The following is a 26,046-nucleotide window of genomic DNA, read 5'->3' on the forward strand; positions in this document are numbered from 1 at the left end:
TGCCACCTGTCCCACACCCCTCCCATGGCACTCCACTCACTCCATTCCCACATCCGTTGCTCCCACCAGACTTACAACCTCGCTCTCCACTCCATGTTGATAAATACAATACTGTGCAAAAGCCTAAGGCATCCTAGCTATGTATATATGATGAAGGGAAGAAGCTGTTCCTGAAATAGAAACATAGAAAATAGGTGCAGGAGTAGGCCATTCGGCCCTTTGAGCCTGCACCGCCATTCAGTATGATCATGGCTGATCATCCAACTCAGAACCCTGTACCAGTCTTCCCTCCATACCCCCTGAGCCCTTTAGCCACAAGGGCCATATCTAACTCCCTTTTAAATATAGCCAATGAACTGGCCTCAACTGTTTCCCGTGGCAGAGAATTCCACAGATTCACCACTCTCTGTGTGAAGAAGTTTTTCCTAATCTCGGTCCTAAAAGGCTTCCCCTTTATCCTCAAACTGTGACCCCTCGTACTGGACTTCCCTAACATTGGGAACAATCTTCCTGCATCTAGCCTGTCCAATCCCTTTAGGATTTTATACGTTTCAATCAGATCCCCCCTCAAACTTCTAAATTCCAATGAGTATAAATCTAGTCGATCCAGTCTTTCATCATATGGAAGTCCTGCCATCCCAGGAATCAATCTGGTGAACCTTCTTTGTACTCCCTCTATGGTAAGGATGTCTTTCCTCAGATTAGGGGACCAAAACTGCACACAATACTCCAGGTGTGGTCTCACCAAGGCCTTGTACAACTGCAGTAGTACCTCCCTGCTCCTGTATTCGAATCCTCTTGCTATGAATGCCAGCATACCATTCGTCTTTTTCACCGCCTGCTGTACCTGCATGCCCACTTTCAATGACTGGTGTATAATGACACCCAGGTCTCGTTGCACCTCCCCTTTTCCTAATCGGTAACCATTCAGATAATAATCTGTTTTCCTGTTTTTGCCACCAAAGTGGATAACCTCACATTTTTCCACATTAAATTGCATCTGCCATGAATTTTCCCACTCACCTAACCTATCCAAGTCACCCTGCATCCTCTTACCATCCTCCTCACAGCTAATACTGCTACCCAGCTTCATGTCATCTGCAAACTTGGAGATGCTGCATTTAATTCCCTCATCTAAGTCATTAATATATATTGTAAACAACTGGGGTCCCAGCACTGAGCTTTGCGGTACCCCACTAGTCACTGCCTGCCATTCTGAAAAGGTCCCGTTTATTCCCACTCTTTGCTTCCTGTCTGCCAACCAATTCTCTATCCACATCAATACCATACCCCCAATACCATGTGCTTTAAGTTTGCACACCAATCTCCTGTGTGGGACCTTGTCAAAAGCCTTTTGAAAATCCAAATATACCACATCCACTGGTTCTCCCCATCCACTCTACTAGTTACATCCTCAAAAAATTCTATGAGATTCATCAGACATGATTTTCCTTTCACAAATCCATGCTGACTTTGTCTGATGATTTCACTGCTTTCCAAATGTGCTGTTATCACATCTTTGATAACAGACTCTAGCATTTTCCCCACCACCGATGTTAGGCTCACCGGTCTATAATTCCCCGGTTTCTCTCCCCCTCCTTTTTTAAAAAGCGGGGTTACATTAGCCACCCTCCAATCCTCAGGAACTAGTCCAGAATCTAAAGAGTTTTGAAAAATTATCACTAATGCATTCACTATTACTTGGGCTACTTCCTTAAGCACTCTGGTATGCAGACCATCTGGCCCTGGGGATTTATCTGCCTTCAATCCCTTCAATTTACCTAACACCACTTCCCTACTAACATGTATTTCCCTCAGTTCCTCCATCTCACTAGACCCTCTGTCCCCTACTATATCCGGAAGATTATTTATGTCCTCCTTAGTGAAGGCAGAACCAAAGTAGTTATTCAATTGGTCTGCCATGTCCTTGTTCCCCATAATCAATTCACCTGTTTCTGTCTGTAAGGGACCTACATTTGTCTGAACCAATCTTTTTCTTTTCACATAGTTATAAAAGCTTTTACAGTCAGTTTTTATGTTCCCTGTCAGTTTTCTCTCATAATCTTTTTTCCCTTTCCTAATTAAGCCCTTTGTCCTCCTCTGCTGGACTCTGAATTTCTCCCAGTCCTCAGGTGAGCTACTTTTTCTGGCTAATTTGTATGTTTCTTCTTTGGAATTGATACTATCCCTAATTTCCCTTGTCAGCCACGGGTGCACTACCTTCCCTGATTTATTCTTTTGCCAAACTGGGATGAACAATTGTTGTAGTTCACCCATGCGATCTTTAAACGCTTGCCATTGCATATCCACCGTCAACCCTTTAAGTATCATTTGCCAGTCCAGCTTAGCTCATTCACGTCTCATACCTTCAAAGTTACCCTTCTTTAAGTTCAGAACCTTTGTTTCTGAATTAACTATGTCACTCCTCATCTTAATGAAGAATTCCACCATATTATGGTCACTCTTACCCAAGGGGCCTCTCACGACAAGATTGCTAATTAACCCTTCTTCATTGCTCAATACCCAGTCTAGAATGGCCTGCTCTCTAGTTGGTTCCTTGACATGTTGGTTCAAAAAACCATCCTGCATACATTCCAAGAAATCCTCTTCCTCAGTACCCTTACCAATTTGGTTCACCCAATCTATATGTAGATTGAGGTCACCCATTATAACTGCTGTTCGTTTATTGCACGCATTTTTAATTTCCTGATTAATGCCATCCCCAACCTTACTGCTACTGTTAGGTGGCCTTTACACGACTCCCACCAGCGTTTTCTGCCCCTTAGTGCTATGCAGCTCTACCCATATTGATTTCACATCCTCCCGGCTAATGCCCTTCCTTTCTATTGCGTTAATCTCCTCTCTAACCAGCAATGCTACCCCACCTCCTTTTCTTTCATGTCTATCCCTCCTGAATATTGAATATCCCTGAATGTTGAGCTCCCATCCTTGGTCACCCTGGAGCCATGTCTCTGTGATCCCAACTATATCATATTCATTAATAACAATCTGCACTTTTAATTCATCCACCTTGTTACGAATGCTCCTTGCATTGACACACAAAGCCTTCAGGCTTGCTTTTACAACACTCTTAGCCCTTATACAATTACATTGAAAAGTGGCCCTTTTTGATTTTTGCCCTGGATTTGCTGGCCTGCCACTTTTACTTTTCACCTTACTACTTTTTGCTTCTACCCACATTTTACACTCCTCTGTCTCTCTGCACTTGTTCCCATCCCCCTGTTGTGAACCTCTTCTCTCCTAGTCTCTTAAATTTGATTCCCACCCCCCAACCATTCTAGTTTAAAGTCACCTCAGTAGCCCTCGCAAATCTCCCCACCAGGATATTGGTCCCCCTAGGATTCAAGTATAACTCGTCCTTTTTGTACAGGTCACACCTGCACCAAAAGAGGTCCCAATGATCCAAAAACTTGAATCCCTGCCCTCTGCTCCAATCCCTCAGCCACGCATTTATCCTCCACCTCATTGCATTCCTACTCTCACTGTCGCGTAGCACAGGCAGTAATCCCAAGATTACTACCTTTGCAGTCCTTTTTCTCAACTCCCTTCCTAACTCCTTATATTCTCCTTTCAGGACCTCTTCCCATTTCCTACCTATGTCATTGGTACCTATATGTACCGACCTCTGGCTCCTCACCCTCCCACTTCAGGATATCTTGGACGTGATCAGAAATATCCCAGACCCTAGCACCAGGGAGGCAAACTACCATCCAGGTCTCTGGACTGCGTCCACAGAATCGCCTATCTGACCCCCTTACTATCGAGTCCCCTATTACTATTGCCCTCCTCTTCCTTTCCCTACCCTTCTGAGCTACAGGGCTGGACTCTGTGCTGGAGGCACGACTACTGTTGCTTCCCCCAGGGAAGCTGTCCCCCCCAACAGTACTCAAACAGGAGTACCTATCGTCAAAGGGCACAGCCACTGGGGTACTCTCTATTACCTGACTCTTCCTGTTCCCCCTCCTAGCCGTGACCCACCTGCCTGCCTCTCGTGGCCCCGGTGTGACCACCTGCCTGTAACTCCTCTCTATCAACTCCTCCCTCTCCCTGACCAGACGAAGGTCATCGAGTTGCAACTCCAGTTCCCTAACTCGGTCCCTTAGGAGCTGCATCTCGGCACACCTGGCGCAGATGTGAACGTCCAGGAGGCTTGGAGACTCCAGGTCCTCCCACATCCGGCACCCAGAACAAACTGCCCTCACACTCATACTGCCCCTCTCCTCAAATAACAACAAAAAATGAATACCAAACCTTCCTCGCCTCGCCTGTTTTCGCCTAAGCCCGTTGAGCCGAAGCCCTTAAGCCTTCGCTCTGCTCCCGGCTCACTCCGCTGCCTGCAAACTACGCTGCAGTGAACTCTGCTTGGTTGGACCAAGTCAGGTCATTTGTGGTATTGACCCCGAGGAACTTAAAGTTTTTGACCTGTTCCACTTGCACACCACCAATGTAAATTGGGTCGTGCGGTCCGCTACTCGTTCTGAGGTCAACAACCAATTCCTTCGTCTTGCTGACGTTGAGGGATAGATTATTGTCTTCACACCATGCCACCAGGTTCTTAATTTCCTCTCTGTACTCAAACTCATCATTACCCGAGATACGGCCTACAATTGTTGTGTCATCAGCAAACTTATATATTGAGTTTGATGGAAACATGGCTACACAATCATGGGTGTACAGTGAGTACAGCAGGGGGCTGAGTACACAGCCTTGTGGGGCACCGATGCTCAGAGTGATCGTAGAGGAGAGCTTGTCCCCTATTTTTACAGCCTGGGTCCTGTCTGCGAGGAAGTTGAAGATCCAGCTGCAGATCTGAGTGCTAAGGCCCAGGTTCTGGAGCTTAGGAATCAGTTTATTTGGAATGATGGTATTAAAGGCAGAGCTGTAGTCAATGAAAAGGAGCCCTACATATGCGTCTTTATTCTCCAGGTGTTCTAAGGAGGAATGTAGGGCCAGAGAGATGGCACCTGCTGTTGACTTGTTGCTCCGGTAGGCAAATTGCAAAGCGTCAAGGTTGACCGGTAGGCTGTGGTTGATGTGTGCCATAACCAATCTCTCGAAGCACTTCATAGCAATTGATGTCAAAGCCACAGGTCGATAGTCATCCAGACATGCCACCTTGCTCTTCTTCGGCACTGGGATTATCATTGCCTTCTTAAAACACGAGGGGATCTTAGACTGAAGCAAGGAGCAGTTGAAGATGTCAGCGAACACTCTAGCTCGCTCGCTTGCACAGGCCCGGAGAACCCGTCCCGGGATGCCATCTGGGCCCGTCGCCTTCCTTGGATTTATCTTCAGGAAGGCCCTTCTAACGTCCTCCTCGGTGACGATGAATCTCGATGCCACCAGGTCCGGTTCATCCGGAGGGAGCGGGACGCTCCTCTTCTGTTCGAATCTTGCATAGAATACGTTAAGTTCATCAGGAAGAGAAGCCCCACAGTTATTGATATTCCCGGCCTTTTCTTTGCGCCCAGCGATCTCACTTAGACCCTGCCATAGTCTATCGGCATCCCTTTGGTTAGCCTATGCTTCCAACTTGGCTCGAAATTGCCTCTTGGCACCCTTAATGGCTTTCCGGAGTTCACGCCTGGATTCTGTGTAGCGACTGGTATCCCCGGACCTAAAAGCCGCAGCTCTAGCCTTTAAAAGGGACTTGACCTCATAATTCATTCAAGGTTTCTGATTAGGGAATACCCGGATCGTTTTGCGAGACACACAGTCCTCCGTGCATTTCCGATTAAAGTCCGTGACAGCTGAGGCATACTCATTGAGGTTAGCTGCTGAGTCCTTGAACACTAACTAGTCCACTGATTCAAAGCAGTCACGGAGGACCTCATCCGTTTCCTCCGTCCAATGCGACACTACTTTTGACACCAAGACCTCCCGCTTCAGTTTCTGTTTGTAAGCCGGGAGGAGGAGTACGGCCTGATGGTCCAATTTTCCGAAGTGAGGTCGTGGGACAGAACGGTGGGCATCCTTGACTGCTGTGTAGCAGTGGTCAAGTAAATTCAGGCCTCTAGTGGGGCAGGAGACATGTTGGTGTAACTTTGGCAGTGCCTTTCTGAGGTTGGCCTGGTTAAAGCCCTGGCTGTAATGAGCAAAGCCTCCGGATACTTGGTCTCAAGTTCACTGATGTTGGCATACAGTATGTTAAGAGCACACTCCACGTCCACGGCTGCTGTCAGTATGACCGAGGTGAATTCCCGTGGCAGATAGTAGGGACGACACTTCACCGACAGGTGTTCCAGGTCTGGGCTGCAAGAGCTTGTCAGCGCCACTGTGTCCGAGCACCACGCAGTGTTGATCAGTAGGCAGACACCACCTCCCCTCATCTTGCCCAAAGACGCCGTGCGGTCCATCCGATGGATCGAAAAACCCTCCGGTCGGATGGCACAGTCGGGGGTGGCAGGGGAGAGCCAGCTCTCGGTGAAACAGGGTACACAGCAGTTCTGCATCTCCCTGCAGTAGGATCCCTTTAAGATCATCCACCATGTTCTCTATGGCTTGCACATTAGCTAGTAGGATGGTGGGCAGAGGGACCCTGAAGCCCCTCAGCTTCAATCAGACCAGCAGCCCAGCTCTTTTCCCACCCTTTCTCGGTAAATAGTGCATCTTTCCAGATTTCCATTGATGCAGTGTGTTGTTGTCAGCTCTTTGATGTAGGTCGACGCGTCCCGCGGGAATTGCGTCATCATGCACTCCGGGTCGGGCCAAGTAACGGGGGAGGCTCCGCTGCCACTTCCAGCTGCCGGGGGCCCGGGCTGCCGATTGGGTCGGGCCCCGAAGCCGACACTTATTCCCGGATGGCCGGGCTCCTTGCTGAAACAAGTCCGTAAATTGAGGCCTCCGCTCCAGCCGAGCCTCGGGCTCGATTTCCGAGGTCGGCGGCGGAGGCCTGACTTCCGGCAGCTGCGGATGGCCACCAACGGGGCTTTACGGTGGTCGCTCCGGGGAAGAGTCTGGGGCACCTTGAGGTCTCCGCCGTCACTTCTGTGTGGTCGTCTGCTCTGGAGAGGTGCTGGTCGGAATGGGCCGTGTCTCCAAGCGCTCCAGCACAGTAGCAGGCCGCGGGTCTGCGGGAACGTGGTGCGCCTCGTTGGTCGGGTCCAGGTGCGGTCCGGAGTTTAAGAAGCAGTTCTGGCGCAGTGGTCTCCAGCTCGGTCAGTACCTTCGCCAGGGTGTTATTGATCTTTATCTCTCTAGATTGGAGGTTTATAAGGGTTTTATAAGTGGAAAGGGCATTTTTCTTGGGAATGCATGTGCAAAGTCGTCAGTTACCGGTGCCATCTTTAACAGAATGTTTATCTGGACATGAACTTGTACCAATGGGTGAAACTAAGACAGTTTTTCATTCAACAGCATTCCTTTCATTGAATCATCAGTCATCAACATCCTGGGGTCGTCCCTGTCCAAAAACCCTGCCAGGTAGCTACCTGAGCACATCAGAGGCCTTCAACAATGTGACAGGTGACTTGTCTTCTGATATCCCAGGCCCTCCCACCATCTGCAAGGCACAAATCATGAACATAATGGAATCTCTCCACTTGCCTAGATGAGTGCAGCTCCAGCAATTCTTAAGAAACTTGATACTGTCCAGGATGAAACAGTCTATTTGACCGGCACTCCATCCATCACCGTAAGTGCTCATTTCTTCCAGTACACAGTATCAACTGCAAAATGCACTGCTGTTATCTCCCAGGTTACTTTGATGTACCTCCAAAACCCACAACCCCTTGCACCAAGAAACACAAGGGCAGGAGATGCATGGGAACATCGTGAATGGAGTTCAAAGGGAAAATAATTTACCCATGATTGAAGGGCAAAAAAGGCTCGATATGCCATATGGCCTAGTTCTGCTCCTATATCTAATGGTCCAAACTCACTTTCACAGAAACGTGTTGTTCTATCAGCACTTTTAATCATTTTACAATTCTCAATTAGGTCGCAGGTTAATCTCTAAGGAAACAGGAACCCAACCCAAGCAATTTGGCTTGATAGCTCAACCCTTTCAGTACAGATAATCAACTGGTAATTATGAGTTACAGTCTCCAAGGTAACCAGTGGTACAATGATAACATTTTGGCCTGCAGTGAAGGCAGTACTGAAGAAGCACAAAGATTACAGGATGTGTGACAAGACAAACTTTTCAGGGATCTGAAATCGAGTAAGATAGCACCATGATAGCGTAGATCCGCCATTTCATCATGGCTGATCCAATTTTCCTCTCAGCTCCAATCTCCTGCCTTCATCCCTGACCAATCAAGAATCTATGAACTTCTGCCTTAAATGTACATAACAACTTGGACTCCTCAGCTTTGTGTGGCATTGAATTCCACAGATTCACCACTCTCTAGCTAAAGAAATTCCTTCTAATCTCCATTGCAAAAGGACGCCCCTCTATTCTGAAGCCATGTCCTCTGGTCTTAGACTCTCCCACCTTAGGAAACATCTTCTCCGCATCCACTCTATCAAGACCTTTCACCATTTAGGTCACCTGTTATTCTTCTGAAATCTGGTGAACAGGCCCAAAGCCATCAAATGCTCATCATATGACAAGCCATTCAATCCTGGTATCATTTTCGTGAATCTCCTTTGAAACCCTCCTAATTTCAGCACATCCTTTCTAAAATCCGGGTCCCAGATCTGCTCACAATCCAACATTATACCCTTGCTTTTATGTTCTAGTCATCTTGAAATGAATGCTAACATTGCATTTGCCTTCCTTACCACAGACTCCAACTACAGATTAACCTTTAAGGAATCCTGCACAAAAGATTCCTAATTCCCTTTGCGCCTCAGATTTTTTGTAATTTCTCTCCATTTGGTAAATAGTCAACCATTTCATTTCTTCTACCAAAGTGCACGACCATACACTTTCTGACACTGTATTCCACCTACTATTTCTTTGCTCATTCTCCTAATCTGTCTAAGTCCTTCTGGAGCCCCTCTACTTCCTCAGAACTAACTATCCCTCTACATATCTTTTTTTGTCTGCAAACTTTGCAACAAAGCCATCAATTCCATCATAAAAATCATTGACATATAACGTAAAAAGAATTGGTCCCAACACAGACCGCTGTGGAACACCATTGGTCACCGGCAGCTAAACAGAAAAGGCTCCCTGTTTCCCACTCTTTGCTTCCTGCTAATCAGCCACTGTTTTATCCATGCCAGAATCATTCCTGTAATACGACAGTGCAATCAGCGACAGGTGCAGGCCACAGTGATGAGATTTCTCGCAGGTCGGTCACACTTGTTTAAAACGATAGCTTCACCTCCATTCAGGGCCCCTTCCAGATGAGGTAATGCTTCACCTACAAGTCTGTTGGGATTAACTACTATATCCCTATGCGGTCTCCTCTACATCAGTGAGACCCAACGTAGATTGGGAAACCACTTTGTTGAGAACTTTTGCTCCATCTGCAACAAGCAGGACTTCCTGGTGACCAACTATCTTAATTCAAATTCCCATTCCCATTTGTACATGTCTGTCTGTGGTCACCTCTACTGCAAGAACAGGCCATTCTCCAGTTGGAGGAGCAACACCTCTTATTCCATTTGGGTAGATTCCATTAACATGGATTTCTTCCTCCTCCCTCTTCTCTTTTTCTATTCCTTATTCTAGCTACTCTCTTACCCCTTCAGTTCTCCTAATCTGCCATCATAGCCAAGAATATAAAAGCTTCTTTAGGTATGTGAAAAGGAAAAAAATAGTTAAGACCAAAATTGGGCCCTTGAAGACAGAAACGGGTGAATTTATTATGGGCAACAAGGAAATGGCAGACGAGTTGAACAGGTACTTTGGATCTGTCTTCACTAGGGAAGTCACAAACAATCTCCCAGTTATAATAGTGGCCAAAGGACCTAGGGTAATGGATGAACTGAAGGAAATTCATATTAGGCAGGAAATGGTGTTGGATAGACTGTTGGGTCGGAAGGCTGATAAGTCCCTGGGACCTGATGGTCTGCATCCCAGGATACTTAAGGAGGTGGCTTTAGAAATCGTGGACTTATTGGTAATCATTTTCCAATGTTCTATAGATTCAGGATCAGTTCCTGTGGATTGGAGGGTGGGTAATGTTGTCCCTCTCTTCAAGAAGGGAGGAAGAGAGAAAACAGGGAATTATAAACCGGTTAGCCTGACGTCGGTGGTGGGAAAGATGCTGGAGTCAATCATAAAAGATGAAATTACGACATATCTGGATAGCAGAAACAGGATCGGTCCGAGTCAGCATGGATATACGAAGGGGGAATCGTGCTTGACTAATCTTCTGGAATTTTTTGAGGATGTAACTATGAAAATGGACAAGGGAGAGCCAGTGGATGTAGTGTACCTGGACTTTCAGAAAGCCTTTGATAAAGTTCCACATAGGAGGTTAGTGGGCAAAATTAGGTCACATGGTATTGGGGGGCAGAGTACTGACATAGACTGAAAATTGGCTGGCTGACAGAAAACGAAGAGTAGCGATTAATGGGTCTCTTTCGGAATGGCAGGCGATGACCAGTGGGGTACCGCAGGGTTCAGTGCTGGGACCACAGCTGTTTACAATATAAATGATTTAGATGAGGGAATTAAAAGTAACATCAGCAAATTTGCCGATGACACAAAGCTGGGTGGCAGTGTGAAACGTGAGGAGGATGTTATGAGAATGCAGGGTGACTTGGACAGGCTGGGTGAGTGGGCAGATGCATGGCAGATGCAGTTTGATGTGGATAAATGTGAGGTTATCCACTTTGGTGGTAAGAACAGGAAGGCAGATTATTATCTAGGAGTCAAGTTAGGAAAAGGGGAAGTACAACGAGATCTAGGTGTTCTTGTACATCAGTCACTGAAAGCAAGCTTGCAAGTACAGCAGGCTGTGAAGAAAGCTGATGGCATGCTGGCCTTCATAACAAGGGGAATTGAGTACAAGAGCAAAGAAGTCCTTCTGCAGCTGTACAGGGCCCTGGTGAGACCACACCTGGAGTACTGTGTGCAGTTTTGGTCTCCAAATTTGAGGAAGGACATTCTTGCTATTGAGGGAGTGCAGCATAGGTTCACAAGGTTAATTCCCGGGATGGCGAGACTGTCATATGTTGAAAGATTGGAGCGATTGGGCTTGTATACTCTGGAATTCAGAAGGCTGAGAGGGGATCTTATTGAAACATATAAGATTATTAAGGGATTGGACACGCTGGAGGCAGGAAGCATGTTCCCGCTGATGGGTGAGTCCAGAACCAGAGGCCACAGTTTAAGAATAAGGGATAGGCCATTTAGAACGGAGTTGAGGAAAAACTTTTTTCACCCAGAGAGTGGTGGATGTATGGAATGCTCTGACCCAGAAGGTTGTGGAGGCCAAGTCTCTGGATGCTTTCAAGAAAGAGATGGATAAAGCTCTTAAAGATAGCGAAATCAAAGGTTATGGGGATAAGGCAGAAACTGGATACTGATTGTGGATGATCAGCCATGATCACAGTGAATGGTGGTGCTGGCTTGAAGGGCCGAATGGCCTACTCCTGCACCTATTGTCTATTGTCTATTATCCGTCCATCATCTCCCTCTGGTGTCCCCCCCACCCCCTTCCCTTTCTCCCAGGGTTCACTCTCCTCTCCTATCAGATTCCTTCTTCTTCAGCCCTTTGCCTTTTCCACCATTCACCCTCCAGCTTCTCTCTTCATCCCTCCCTCCTCCACCTACCCACCCACCTTCCTCCTCACCTGGCTTCACCTATCACCTTCCAGTTTGCACTTCTCCCCCTCTCCCCACCTTCTTATTCCAGCTCCTTCCCCCATCCTTTCTGGTCCTGATGAAGGGTCCTGGCCTGAAACATTGACCTTTTATTCCTTTCTGTAAGTGCTGCCTCACCTGCTGAGTTCTTGCGGTATCTTGTGTGTGTTACCAATGGCCTATCCCCACTTCATGTTGTCCCTGTGGTACATCAAAGAAAAGACTTAAAACTGATCTCCCACTTGGCAAGTGTGACAAGTGCTGCACCTCCTCTGTCACCACCATGCTGGGCCCCAAAAAGTTCTTCCAGTGAGCGAGCACTTCACCAGCGAGCCAGTCAGAGTCATCTATTGTATCCGCTGCTGCTAGGGCAAACTCCTCTACAATGTTGAGGCCTGATATAGATTGGGGAACCGCTTTGTCGAGCACCTTTGCTCTGTCTGCCGTGAAAGGCAGGATCTTCCAGCGGCTAACCATTTCAATTTGACTTTCCATTCCCATTATGACATGTCTGTCCATGGCCTCCTCTACTGCCACAATCAGGCCGTACTCAGCTTGAACGGGGTATTGTCCAACCTGCCGACATGAATATCAATTTCTTTAACTTATGGTGATTACTACCCTACCGTCCCCCCCAAACCATTACCCTCTCATCCCTTCTCCCCACATGCTCATCACTTCCCTCTAGTTTACCTTCCCCTTCATCTTCTTCCATGGTCTACTGTCTTCTGTTATTGGATCACTTCTTCTTCAGCTCTTTACCTCTTCAACTTATCACTGTCCTATCTTCATCCTACCTTCCTTACCCCCATCTTCTCATTCTGTCTTCTACCCCCTTCTTCTCCAGTCCTGATGACGAGTCTTGCCAGAAACGTTGACAATTTATTCCCCTCCACAGATGCTATCTGACCTTCTGAGTTCCTCCAGCATTCTGTGTGGGTTACTTAGCTCTATCAGTCCACTATTATTCAAATACAAAACTACCATGGTGAAAATAACATAATAAAAGATTGATCCTGCAAGGTCTTAAATAATGGCCTGGCATAATGGGCTGTGATTTTAATCAAGGTGTAGTCAAAACATAATTGCATGAGAAAATCAGCTTTTCCAAACTTCAGATGCAAAACCCTGCTTAACCAGTCTGAAGATGTGAAGCTGGACTATGCAAACCTGCTTTTGGAGCCCGTTGAGGTTCACATTTCACAGACCTCATTTGCATTCTACAAGAAACAGACTGAACTTCAAGCACGTCACACGCTTGCATTTGATGCGCCAGAATGATTTAACTCATGACTGGTCGCTGCATTTTAGAAGACTAACAGTTTTAAGGCACATTTTAACAGGATGCACCGCAAGTCTCACCCAGGGGCGGTACACTTGGCAGCATAACCAAGTTCTCAGACAGCTGGCATCAATCTTGGAACAGAGGCGAATCATCACAAATGCTCTTCCACAAACATCGGCAGGAAATATACACATTACACGATTTGTACCAGCAGGCCAACCTCCAGAGCACCATATAACATCAAAAGATGTAAGCATTCTGCAGGTTGCTCGGGATTGGAAAATGGACGTGGACTTGGAAAAAAACCTTGTGTTTTCCCCAGACATTGCAGCTACAACACTCCGGCCAGATATGGTCCTGTGGTCCACAACAGCCAAGCTGGCATATGTTGTGGAATTGACAGTACCATGGGAAGATGGTGTCGAGGAAGCTTATGAGAGGAAAAAGACCAAGTACTCTGAACCGGCAACTGAAGCTGACCAGAATGACTGGAAGACCAAGATTTTCCCCATAAAAGTCGGATGCAAGGGATTCGTTGCTACATCTACAACCAGTCAATTGGAGAAGATGGGGGTGAGGGGTCACTCCCTCCAACAAGCAATCAAGTCCTTGTCAAATGCAGCAGAAGAAAGCAGCAATTGGATTTGGATTAAAAGGAAAGACAACAACTGGGCTGCAAGATGAAGACAGGAGGGTATGGAACTGAGGGGGGTGTATCTGGGATGCCAGGTGGCACTGTTGAACCCACTGGAGATGTCGTGGGCTTATCAACGAAATGTCAAAGAAGGAGGGTGCCCACCTGATGACCCTGATGACGTACCTACCCTCCCTCCTTGTCACCACTCCAAACCCCCTGCCAACATCGAGAGTGCCAACTTACCGTAGGGATTGAAACATTAAGTCCTAGTAGCTCTACTATTTATACCCAAACAAGTTTTCGGAGCCTAAGTTCAGAGAATTCCCCCAAAAATGCCAATTTCAAGCATTAATTAAAGTCAGCATCGCTGCAGCTTCTTTTCTCAGGAATGATAACCATTTATTCAAGATTTTCAAAGCAAATTTATTATCTAGTTAGTTACTATATCCAACCTTGAGATTCATTCTCAGATTCAGATTCAAATTCATTTATTAATCACATGTATATTGAAACATATGGTGAGATGTGTTGTTTACACTGACAACCAACAGAACCTAAGACTGTGCTGCGGCCAGCCTGCAAGTGTCGGCACACATTCCAGTGCCAACTTAACATGCTCACAATGCTCAGCAGAACAATACTGAACATGACAAGCGACAGGATAACAACAACAAAACAGCACACACAAGATGTTGGATGAACTCAGCTGGTCAGGCGGTATCTGTGGAAATGAATAACCCCTTTCCTCCCTCCCACCCACACATACGGACAGTCCTCCAATTCTCCAGGCCTCCAGTCTCCAGGCTCCAAGCTTTATCCATCGGGCTTTAGCTTGCAGAGTTCCAGTTTCCCTTTGGGCTTCAGTCTTTGGTATTGATCCCCAGACTGGCTGATGACGGGACCCTGAATCTTAGGCCTTGAGCTCTGATCTTGTCAATTCAACTGCTTGCACAGACATCTGATCCTAGGAACCACTGACCTGGGACAGATGTCATACATGAATATCCTTTGTCACACATCCACGTCATTGACCATTGAGTGCAACACAGATGTTTAATTCCAATGTCCTTCGTCCCATGTCCACATTGCTCGTCCTCAAACATAGAGGAGAAGTCTGGACTCTGGATGTTCTCATCACACATCCATGTCTCTGGCCCTCTAATGTGGGGTACGATGTAGAGGCCTAGACACTAGCTTGACCTGTAACTCTTCCACAGCCCTCTCTCTAAACCATATCCTTAGATTCAAATCCCTGAAAAAAGTATTCACAAAAACTATGCATGAACAAAGACAGACAACCAATAATGTACAAAAGGAGGTGAACTGTGCAGATAAAAACAATAATACTGAGAACATATAGTAAGTTGTAAAGAGTAATTGAAAGTAAATCTGTAAGTCATAAAACCAGCTTAGAGTAATGGTAATTGAAGTTGCTCACAGGATCCAGAGGTTGCAGGGTAATAACTGTTCCTGAAACTTGTGTGTGGGACCTAAGGTTTGTGTAGTTCTTGCCCAATGGTATTAAGACTTATGTACCTCCTGCCTGACAGGATCGCCAAAACAGTCCTTTGGGGTGACATCACCAATAAGTTACACAACTGCAACATATTGTCCCAACTCCTAATCTCAGTGTCTCGACTGATGAAGGCCAGCAAGTTAAAAGCTTTCTTCATCACCTTGTCTACCTGTGATGCCACGTTCAACAAATGATGCATTTGTACTCCAAGGTCTCCATGCTCAATTGCACATGCTAGTTCCCTGCAACACATAGTACAAGTCCTATGCTGGTTTGACTTTCCAAATGCTTCACAGCACACTTACTTGCATTGAAATCGATTTGCCACTCCTTGGCCTACTTTCCTATTTTCAGGAGACACAGTAGTGCAGTGGTTAGTGTAAAGCTCTAACAATGTTAGCTGTAAGATCTGGGTTTGACTCCTGGCCTCTGCGTGCAAGGAGTTTGTATGTTCTCCCCATGACCACATGAGCTTCTTCCAGTTTCTCCAGGTTTTTCCCACATTCTAAAGACATGGGTGAGGGTTAGTGAGTTGTTGGCATACTATGTTGGTGCCAGTAGTGTGGCAACACTTGCAGGCTGCCCCGAACAATCCTCACTGATTTGATTTGCCGTGAGAAAGACATATTTCGGAATATTGGTAGCTCAGGGTTGGCTATTTGGAAATTTTGTTTGATCGCTGAGCTTGGCGAAATATTTGCAGAAGTTTTGGCTCCATTCAAGAAGCTGCCATCAGTGCGCAGGTGAGGGTGGTGTCTCCTCAGAGTGCCTCTTTGAGGCATTGTCTTTTGAAGAAGTCCTCAGCTGGTTGAGTGGTTTCACAGAAATCTTGCACTCGATGCAGTAAGGCCAACAAATTGATTGTGGACTTCGGGAAGGGGAAGTCAAGGGAACACACACACCCATTCTCATCAGCAGTGGAAAGAGTGAGCAGGTTCAAGTTCATGGCTATCAACATCTCTAAGGATCTATACTCGGTACAACATATTAATGCAATTACAAACAGGCTATATTTCATTAGTAGTTTGGGGAAATTTGGCATGTTACCAAAGACTCAAGCAAATTTTTACAGATATACCTTGGAGAGCATTCTAATTGGTTGCATCACCATCTAGTTTGGAAGGGCCACTGCATAGAATTGGAAACCTGCGCAAAGTTACAAACTCAGCCAACTCTATCATGGACACTGGCAACCCCAGCATCAAGATTCAAAGATTCAAAAAACTTTATTGTCATTCTAACCGTACATCAGCTCTGCAGGGCAGAATGAGACAGCGTTTCTCAGGAGCAGTGCAATCATAACATAACAAATACAACACTAAATAATAAACATAACAATAAATGGTAAAACTTCAAGGACTTCTTCAAAAGACAATGCCTCAAAGAGGTGGCATCCATACTTAAGGACCCCATCACTCATTGCTACCATCAAGAAGGAGGTACAGGTGCCTGAAGACACACACTCAATTTTTAAGGAACAGCTTCTTCCCCGCTGCAATTAGATTTCAGAATGGACAATGACACCATGCACACTTCCTCACTATATTTTTGACCTCTTTTTGCACTACTTACTTAATTTAATTATATATATGTTTCTTTTTGTAATTTATAGGTTTTTAAATCACGTATTGCATTGAACTGCTGCTGCAAAAAAACAAATTTCACAACATTCACTTGTCCCTAATCTCCAAAGCACTATATATGCTTCATTCATTTTCCTAACCAATGCCTCATCAGTCAGGATTCCTAAAATTTTCCAGATTTACCCTTCAATTTATATTCTCGGTATTATTTATTTATTGTTTGTTTGTTGCTTATATGCACAGTTTGTCTTCTTTTGCACATTGACAGTCCTTGTGTGCAGTTCATCATGGACTGTCTTTGTTCTACTGTGAATGCCTGCAAGTAATCCAGAATAAAGTAATGTAATCCCGAGAGATAATGTTACAGCTGTATAGGACCCTGGTCAGACCCCACTTGGAGTACTGTGCTCAGTGCTGGTCACCTCACTACAGGAAGCATGTGGAAACCATAGAAAGGGTGCAGAGCAGACTTACAAGGATGTTGCCTGGATTGGGGAGCATGCCTTATGAGAATAGGTTGAGTGAACTTGGCCTTTTCTTCTTGGAGCCACGGAGGTTGAGAAGTGACCTGATAGAGGTGCGTAAGACGATGAGAGCCATTGATGGTGTGGATAGTCAGAGGCTTTTTCCCAGGGCTGAAAAGGCTAACACGAAAGGGTACAGTTTTAAGGTGCTTGGAAGTAGGTACAGAGGAGATGTCAGGGGTAAATTTTTTACGCAGAGGGTGATGAGTGCATGGAATGGGCTGCCGAAAATGGTAATGGTGGCAGATATGATAGCGTCTTTTAACAGACTCCTGGATAGGAACATGGAGCTTAGTAAAATAGAGAGCTATGGGTAACCCTAGGTAATTTCTAAAGCAAGTACATGGCACAGTATTGTGCTGTAGGTTTTCTATGTTTCTATGTTTCTAAGTTTCTGGGGGGAGGGGAAGGCAGTGATAGGTGAAACCAGGTGAGGGAAAAGGTGGGTGGATAGCAGGGGCATGAAGTGAGAAGCTAGGAGGTGATGGGTGTGTCACGTACCCCGTGATGGGAATAAAGAACCAGCAGAGATGGAAAACACTTTGGAGTCCAGTATTGCTATAAACTGCTAATATTTATTAGTAACTACGCAATACAGTAATATGGATGTAAATAGATGTAAATAAATCACACAGGTTAGCAATGATTATATATAAAAGTATGTAAATCAGTAAGTGTGGAAATATGTGTATGAAAACCAAGCTTCTTTAAGTCTAGGGTTAAAAAGATACAGTCTTATGATGTTGAGTAAAGTTCAGTTCAGTTCATGGTATTTAGTTGAATAGCGAGGGGGAGAAAGAGAGTGAGTTGAGTTTTCAGGTGAGCTGATGCCATCGATCTTCTCATCATCCTCCGAAATCCTTTACAAGTCACCGACTGTGACTTTAACCAGGGGGACTGGTTTTCCTGTGGTGGAGCTATCACCCCGGCAAGGGTGGACACATAGACAACTCCCCACCAGTCAACCCCTTCTTCAGCGGTGGAATAGCAATTTGGATCGATCCACCTGATCGATCCTCCAAAACCCACTTTCTCTGCGGGCACAACCATGCTCATTCGGTGTCCAGATCATGTGTCTGAGTCTGTATCATCTGACCTCCCATTTATTTCTCTGGGCTGAGCGTCACCTGTCATTCAAAGAGTCCCTCCTTCCTTTGTCTGTGAAGAAAATGCACAAGCAGGCAATAAGTCCTTGAAGAAATATCAACAACCTGCTGAAAATCACAACATCAAGTGTCCATTAAATAACACCGCCTTCGGTCACCATAGCAACTTACGAGCTGCTCGGTGCTGTCTCCAACTCCAAACTCAGTAAAAATCCAGAGTTACTTCCAATGTCTTAAAGTGACAGTCCAACCGTTAATCTTTGTCTCTCTCTCCTTTCCAAACAAACCATCAATGATGAATGTCTGTCTCTGTCTCTCTTCAAACAGTTAATAGGGGCACTCCTGGATCCCCTCACAGGTGGAAAGGGTAAAGGGCTGGAGAAGAAGGAATCTGACAGGAGAGGAGCATTTATTTCCACCATCTTCAAGGAGGTTCTACCACCAAACACATCTCTACCTGTCCCAATCTCCACATTCTGCTGGGGTTGCTTGCTCCGTGATTCCCTTGTCCACTTGTTCCTCCTCACTGATCCCTCTCCTGGCACTTATCCTTGCAAGAGAAGAAGGGTTACACCTGCCCGTTCACCTCCTTCCTCACCTCCATTCAGGGCCCTAAACAGTCTTTCCAGGCAAGGCAACACTTCAACTGTATCAGGTGACCCCGATGCAGCTTCCCCTACATCAGTGAGACCCCAGTGTAAATGGGGGACTGCTTTGTTGAGCACCTTTGCTCTGTCTGTAATAAGCAGGATTATGTGGTGGACAACTATTTTAATTCCAATCCCCATTCCCATTCATACATGTTCATACATGGACTCCTCTACTGCAAGATCAGGCCATTCTCAGGTGTGAATTCTGTCTGGGTAGCCTCCACCCTGATGGCATGAACCTTGACTTATCTAATTTCTGATCATTTATGCCCCTCCCCGCTTCCTCCATTCCCCATTATGGTTCCCCTCTTAACTTTTCTCTTCTCCTTACCTGCCTATCAACTCCCTCTGGTGCTCCTTCTGCTTCCCTACCTCCCATTGTTTGCTCTCCTCTCTTATCAAATTCCATCTCCTTCAGCCCTTTACCCTTTTTCACACATGACCTCTCAGTTTCTCACTTCATCTCCCCTCCCTCACCAACCTGGCTCACCTATCACCTTCGAGCTTATACTCCCCCTCCCCCCCCCCACCCCCGGCACCACCTTCCCCTTCCTTTCCAGTTCTGTTGAAGGGTCTCGGACCAAAACATCAACTCTTTGTTCCTTTCTATAGATGCTGCCTGACCTGCTGATTTCCTCCAGCATTTTGCATGGTTTGCTCTGGATTTTCAGTGTTCGCAGAACCTCTTGTGCTAAGGATTTGTTGACTGACCCGGCTAGTCCCTCCAGCATTTTGTCTGTGTAAGGAAGCCCACGCAGTCCTGGAGAAAATGTTGAAACAAGAAGTGTTTAATAAAAACAGCGATGACTCAGAAAGACTCTGCCTCTGAACTTGTTGCTGAAAACAGAAATATAATACGATTGCGAATAGAAAAATGCGGAAAGATTAACATAATGATAAAAGAAGCTGACGAGCTTTGGTGCCTCCAGTAGAAAAGTGCCATACACTTTCCCTTTGCTGAAGTCACAACAACCTTGAAGCTATTACTTTCAACCGCGCAGTAAGTAAAAGGTAAAAGGTAGCATATTATGTAAACTACCTTGCACTTTCAGAATATGATAATAGATAATCTTGAGTTCTAAAACATGCCTGTGCATTTGTCTGTGAATGCTTTACAGATTGTATTTTAAGAAAGTAGGAATTGAAAGTAGAAGCTGACTTTTTTTGTGTGCTGTGCAGTGGAAGGTAGCATTCGCCAACTCAATGTCAGAAATGGTTCCCCTGAACCTCTTTTTAGATTGTATGATATTAACAGAGGAGTTTGAACACTTTCCCCATGACTGTGTGGGTTTCCTCCATAGTTCAAAGATTAGTTGGTTAATTGATCGTTGTAAATTGTCCTGTAATTAGGACAATTTAGTTAAATAGGTGGGTTGCTGGGCAGTGGGGCTTGTTGGGCTAGAACGGCTTATTCCACGCTGAATCTCTAAATAAATAAATCTTGTTTCGAACACAAAAAAGAGAAAATCTGCAGATGCCGGAAATCCAAGCAACACACAAAATGCTGGAGGAACCCAGCCGGCCAGGCAGTATCTATGGAATAGGGTACAGTCGACGTTTCAGGCTGAGAGACTGGAGGGAAAAAAAAGATGAGGACTAGATTTAAAAGGTGAGTTGAGGGGAGGGATGAACACAAGGAGATAGGTGAAACCGGGATGGGGAGGAGTGAATTAAGGAGCTGGGAATTTGATTAGTGAAAGAGATTCAGGGAGAGGACAGAAAGCTATGGAAGAAAGAAAGGGGAGGGGAGCACCAGAGGGAGGCGATGGCAGACAAGGAGATAAGGTGAGAGAGGGGAATGTTGAAGAAGAGGGGAGGGCAATACCAGAAGTTTGAGAAATCAATGTTCATGACATCAGGTTGGAGGCTAACCAGATGGTATGTAAGGTATTGTTCCTTAAACCTGAGTGTGGCCTCATTGCATCAGTAGAGGAGGCCATGGACTGACATGTCAGTATGCGAATGGGAAGTAAAATTAAAATGAACAGTCGTTGGGAGATCTGGCTTCTTCTGGCGGACGGAGCGTAGGTGCTTGGCGAAGATGTGCTTGGTGGGGAGATCCTGTTGGTGGTGGCGGAATTTGGTGGGGTGGTAGGTGAGGACAAGAGGAACCTTGTCCCTGGTAGGGTGGCGGGAAGATTGAGTGAGAGCAGATGTGTGTGAAATGGAAGCGATGCTGTTGAGGACTGCATTGATGGTGGAAGATGGGATTCCCCTTTCTTTGAAAAAGGAGGACATCTCCTTCATTCTGGAATGAAAAGCCTCCTGAGAGCAGATGCAAAGAAGGTGGAGTAATTGAGAGAAGGGGATGGTGTTTTTACAAGTAACAGAGTGGGAAGAGGTATAGTCTGTGGGTTTCTGTGAGAGTCCGTGGGTTTATAATAGACATCAGTAGATAAGTTGTCTCCAGACATAGAGTCAAAGAGATCGAGAAAGGAGAGGGAGGTGTTGGAAATGGACCAGGTAAACCTGAGAGCAGGGTGGAAGTTGGAGGCAAAGTTAGTGAAGTTGACGAGCTCCACATGGCTGCAGGAGGCAGCACCAACTGAGTTGTCAATGCAGCTTAGGAAAAGAGGGGGACGGATACTAGTGTAGGCTTGGAACATCGACTGTTCCACGTAGCCAACAAAAAGGCAGGCATAGCTGGGACCCATGCAGGTGCCCATGGCTACACATTTTGTTTGAAGGAAGTGGGAGGAGACACAGGAGAAATTATTGAGAGTGAGGACAAGATCCACTAGACAGAGGTGAGTGGTGGTGGAGGGGAACTGGTTGGGTCTGGTGTTCAGAAAGAAATGGAGAGTTTTGAGGTCTTCCTGGTGGGGGACAGAGGTGTATAGTGACTGGACATCCATAGTGAAAATAAAATGATGGGGGCCAGGGAGCTTGAAATCATTGAAGAGATCCAGAGAATGTGAAGTGTAATTGAAATCTTGTTTCAATCTCGCCTATCAGTAGCAATCTTTTTCTACTTATTCTATGACTAACTCTGTTCAAACTTTGCACCATTCTGATCAATTTAAATTGGTGAATTAGTTTATTATTGTCATTGTCGCATGCAATAGGTACACTGAGAAACATGTTTCGCATATTATCTAAACAGCAGGAATAACAAGTGTCAAAATAAAGGTGTCCTAAACTGTGCATTAAGTGGTAAGGAAATGCTTCAACAGTCCTGATGAAGAGTCTTGACCGAAACATTGACTCTTTATTCCTCTCCATGGATGTTACTTGATCTGATGAGTTCCTTCAGCATTTTGTGTGTGTTAAGGCTGATTTATACTTGTGCGTACTAGCTTGCGCCGTAGCCTACGCAAGTGGGCTATGCCGTTGTGAGCATTTATACTTGTGTGGTGGTGTGTCTGCGTCGCGCTGCAATTCGCCGCCGAAACGCTAGTTGGCGGTGGGGTTTCTGTGCCACTGTGTTGCGTTTCTTCGTGTTGAAACTCAACATGAAGAAGCTCAAACTTCAAACAATGCCGACCGAAACTGAAGGAGGGTGAATTTTGTGTGCTTCTCCGGCCACTGAGAGACATGGACAAGGAAATGCATTTCAAATATTTTCGGATGTCGGCAGGTAGATTTGACGATTTGGTTCATCGTCTCCAACCATTTATTTTGCATCGGTGTACGCACAGTGTACTCAGAGACTGCCAATCACCATTTGAGTTTTAGCTTCAGGTGGAAGTCGACAGGCTGTAGCAGCTAGCTACAAACTTGCATCAAGCACAGGGTCGCCCATGATTTCGGAAGTCTGTAAAGCTTTATGGAAATCATTGCAGCCAGAGTTCCTTCCCTGCCCTTCCGTCGCCCAATGGGAAGCTATTGCAGCGTAGGAGGAAATGCGATGCTACCAAGTGGACCAATTCACAGTTGTTGTGGTCTGCGTCGCTGCGACGTATAGTTACATTATGGGAGAGGTGCGTGTTAGGCTACAGCGTAGGGTTCGCGGCTACACCGTACCTACGGCGTACATTTGTTGCACAAGTATAAATCAGCCTTTACTCTGGATTTCCAGCATCTGCCGAAACTCTTGCATTTACGTTGCGATGACCACCGAACGTCTTCCTTGACTCAGGGTCTTTTATTTGTGTGAGACTCTATTTTACTATTATCATAATTATATGTATAATGTGTGCCTTGTGCTGTGTGGGACTGTTGGTAATGTGAGTTGCATCTTGGCCCTGGAATAATGCAGTTTTGTTTGACTGTATTCGTGGGTATTCATTCGTGGTGAAATGACAATTAAACTTGAACATGTTTGAATCATGATAATTTCATTGCAGGCCAGGTAACAAAATCAAACACTAAAATGTACAGCCCTGATTGTCTGTGGAAAGAGAAAGTAAGTTCTAGTTTCAGACTTAAACCAAGGGACAGTTTTCGTGTCTCACCAAATCCACATGACCACATATACAACATTGACATGCTGCGCTGAGGTAATTCATCAGCAGCAATACTTGTTATGCTTCAGTGATACTTTCTGGCAAAGTTATCCCATCCTCTCCTCTCAGCAATAGTTAAAGTTAGGCATGCAGCGGCCACTTTATTAGGTGCAAGCAATGAAAGTAAGCAAAAAGCATTTAGAACGAAATTCAGTCCTCAGACATGGAGCTAAGACCAACCGGAGCAGGCCCACAGCCTCAGACACGGAGCCCAGACCGGCCGGAGCAGGCCCACGGCAGACGTCCCACCCTGCAGAAACTCATTTCAGGGAGGTAGCATCCCTGCCCCCCGTAACCCCATATCCCCATATCTCCACCCCTCCCCCCGCCGACCTCCAAGGGTGTATGTAATAATTTGGTTAGTGATTTTGTCTAATCTGTAAACCAAGTTGGGTATATGCACAAATGTGACATTAAAATATGTACTTATGTTTATTCTATTACAACTTTAAGCAAATCTACAGGGAGTTTGGCATCATCACATACGACATCAATAGCGTAGCTCCTTGGCAGCTAGCTAGCTAGTTTAAATCAGGGGTCCCCAACCTTTTTTGCACCAATATTCTTGCGGACTGGCCGACCCGGAGGTGGGTGGTGGGTGTTAAACGCAACCGGAATATAGGCAACCGGATAAGTCAAGTATAAGTCACTTGTAAGTGGCTAATACACTCAATTTTGTTTCTAGAACAACAGGAATTCTGCAGATGCTGTAAATTCAAGCAACACACATCAAAGTTGCTGGTGAACGCAGCAGGCCAGGCAGCATCTCTAGGAAGAGGTGCAGTCAACGTTTCAGGCCGAGACTGACTGAAGGAAGAGTGAGTAAGAGATTTGAAATTGGGAGGGGGAGGGGGAAATCCAAAGTGCAAAATGTGGTTGAAAAGTTGAAGAGCCGAAGAAATTACTCATGGGGAGCAGTGAGAGATGGTTTCACTGAACTCCCGTCGAAGAGAGGATCTAAACTTCTTCGGTGTAGGCATCACCGGAAGAGGCTTCGCAGTAGTGAATTTAAAAACGTAAACAACAGGAATTCTGCAGATGTTTATCTAATGCAGCGGTCCCCAACCACCGGGCCGCAAAGCATGCGCTACCGGGCCGCGAGAAAACGATATGATTTGGCGATATGAGTCAGCTGCACCTTTCCTCATTCCCTATCATGGCCACTGTTGAGCTTGAACGCACGCGAGGTCACTACGCACGCGTCATCCATGTCAGCGCGGGAAGAAGATCAACTCCTCGAGCTTGTAAATGATGGCGGGCTGAAAAGTATGTTTGACATAACATCTCTGCTGGCATTCCGGATCAAAGTCAGGGCTAAATATCCTGAGACAGGCACAAAAGCACTGAAAATGTTGCTTACAACATATTTCTACGAAGCGGAGTTTTCTGCAATTAATGCAACGAAAACTAAATTGCTGAATAGACTGGACATGAGGAACCCCCTTCGAGTACAGTATCGCTGTCTCCCATCACCCCTCAATGGGACTGTCTTGTTGCAGGAAAACAAGCCCAGGGCTCCCACTGATTCAGCGATATTGGTGTGTTACAATGATTTTATATGTTCATATGGGAAAATATGTGCTGTGTGTTTAATATCCAAACTTTACTTAAAATGTTATGATGCTATTGACTTACTTAAATAACCATATAACAATTACAGCACGGAAACAGGCCATCCCGGCCCTTCTAGTCCGTGCGGAACACTACTCTCACCTAGTCCCACCGACCTGCATTCAGCCCATAACCCTCCATTCCTTTCCTGTCCACATACCTATCCAATTTTTCTTTAAGTGATAATATTGAACCTGCCTCTACCACTTCTACTGGAAGTTCATTCAATTCTTACTTCAAGCTCCCCTGTCCTCCCCTGATAATTAACTTATCACTATATTCATGCGAGGAAAATATGCTCTGTGTGTTTAATATTAAATTCGTTAGATAAACCGTTTTAGAAACGAAACTGAGTGTATTAGCCATTGATTACCGATATTCCGGTCGTGATTTACATCACCACCACCCCACCGCAAACAGAATCGCCAAAAACGATTTGCAGGAAAAAAATTGGCAGGCGCATGCGCGGGTCACACATGCGCACTGGCGCCCGCACAAGGCTTCATGGTCATTGTAGTCTTTTTCGGGGTAAACACAGCGTATTTGACTGCTACTCTTGTCCGTTGGCAACCCTACTCCCCCCCCACTCCCCCGGGTCGGCCGGTCCGCAAGAATATTGTAAGTATTAAACCGGTCCGCACTGCAAAAAAGGTTGGGGACCCCGATCTAATGAATTTAATATTAAACACACAGCGCACATTTTCCTTGCATGAATGTAGTGATAGGTCAATTATAAAAGTGGTCCCAAACCTCCGGGCTGCGAAGAATGCAGAGGTACAGTGGTGGCCTGAAGGTACCCAGCACATCTTTAAGAAAAAAGCCGAAATAAACAAGCTAATTGATTGTTGCCTCTGATCTGGGCTGACATTTACGTGCCGGGTGGCACCTACTAATTAGCTTATTGATTTTGGCTTTTTTCTTAAAGATGTGCTGGGTGCGTTCCGGCCACTGCTGTATTCTTCGC

General features: G+C 45.8%; 2 pseudogenes; both read left to right on the forward strand.

Moving 5' to 3' along the window:
• LOC140209717 (UDP-glucuronosyltransferase 2C1 pseudogene) overlaps positions 1-26,046 on the forward strand; it is a 50,849-nt pseudogene that overhangs the window by 19,379 nt on the left and 5,424 nt on the right.
• The window catches only part of LOC140209714 (UDP-glucuronosyltransferase 2C1 pseudogene), an 80,145-nt pseudogene continuing 77,142 nt past the window's right edge, over positions 23,044-26,046 (forward strand).

The sequence above is a fragment of the Mobula birostris genome, chromosome 14 (genome assembly GCF_030028105.1).
Source record: "Mobula birostris isolate sMobBir1 chromosome 14, sMobBir1.hap1, whole genome shotgun sequence".
Classification (NCBI taxonomy): domain Eukaryota; kingdom Metazoa; phylum Chordata; class Chondrichthyes; order Myliobatiformes; family Myliobatidae; genus Mobula; species Mobula birostris.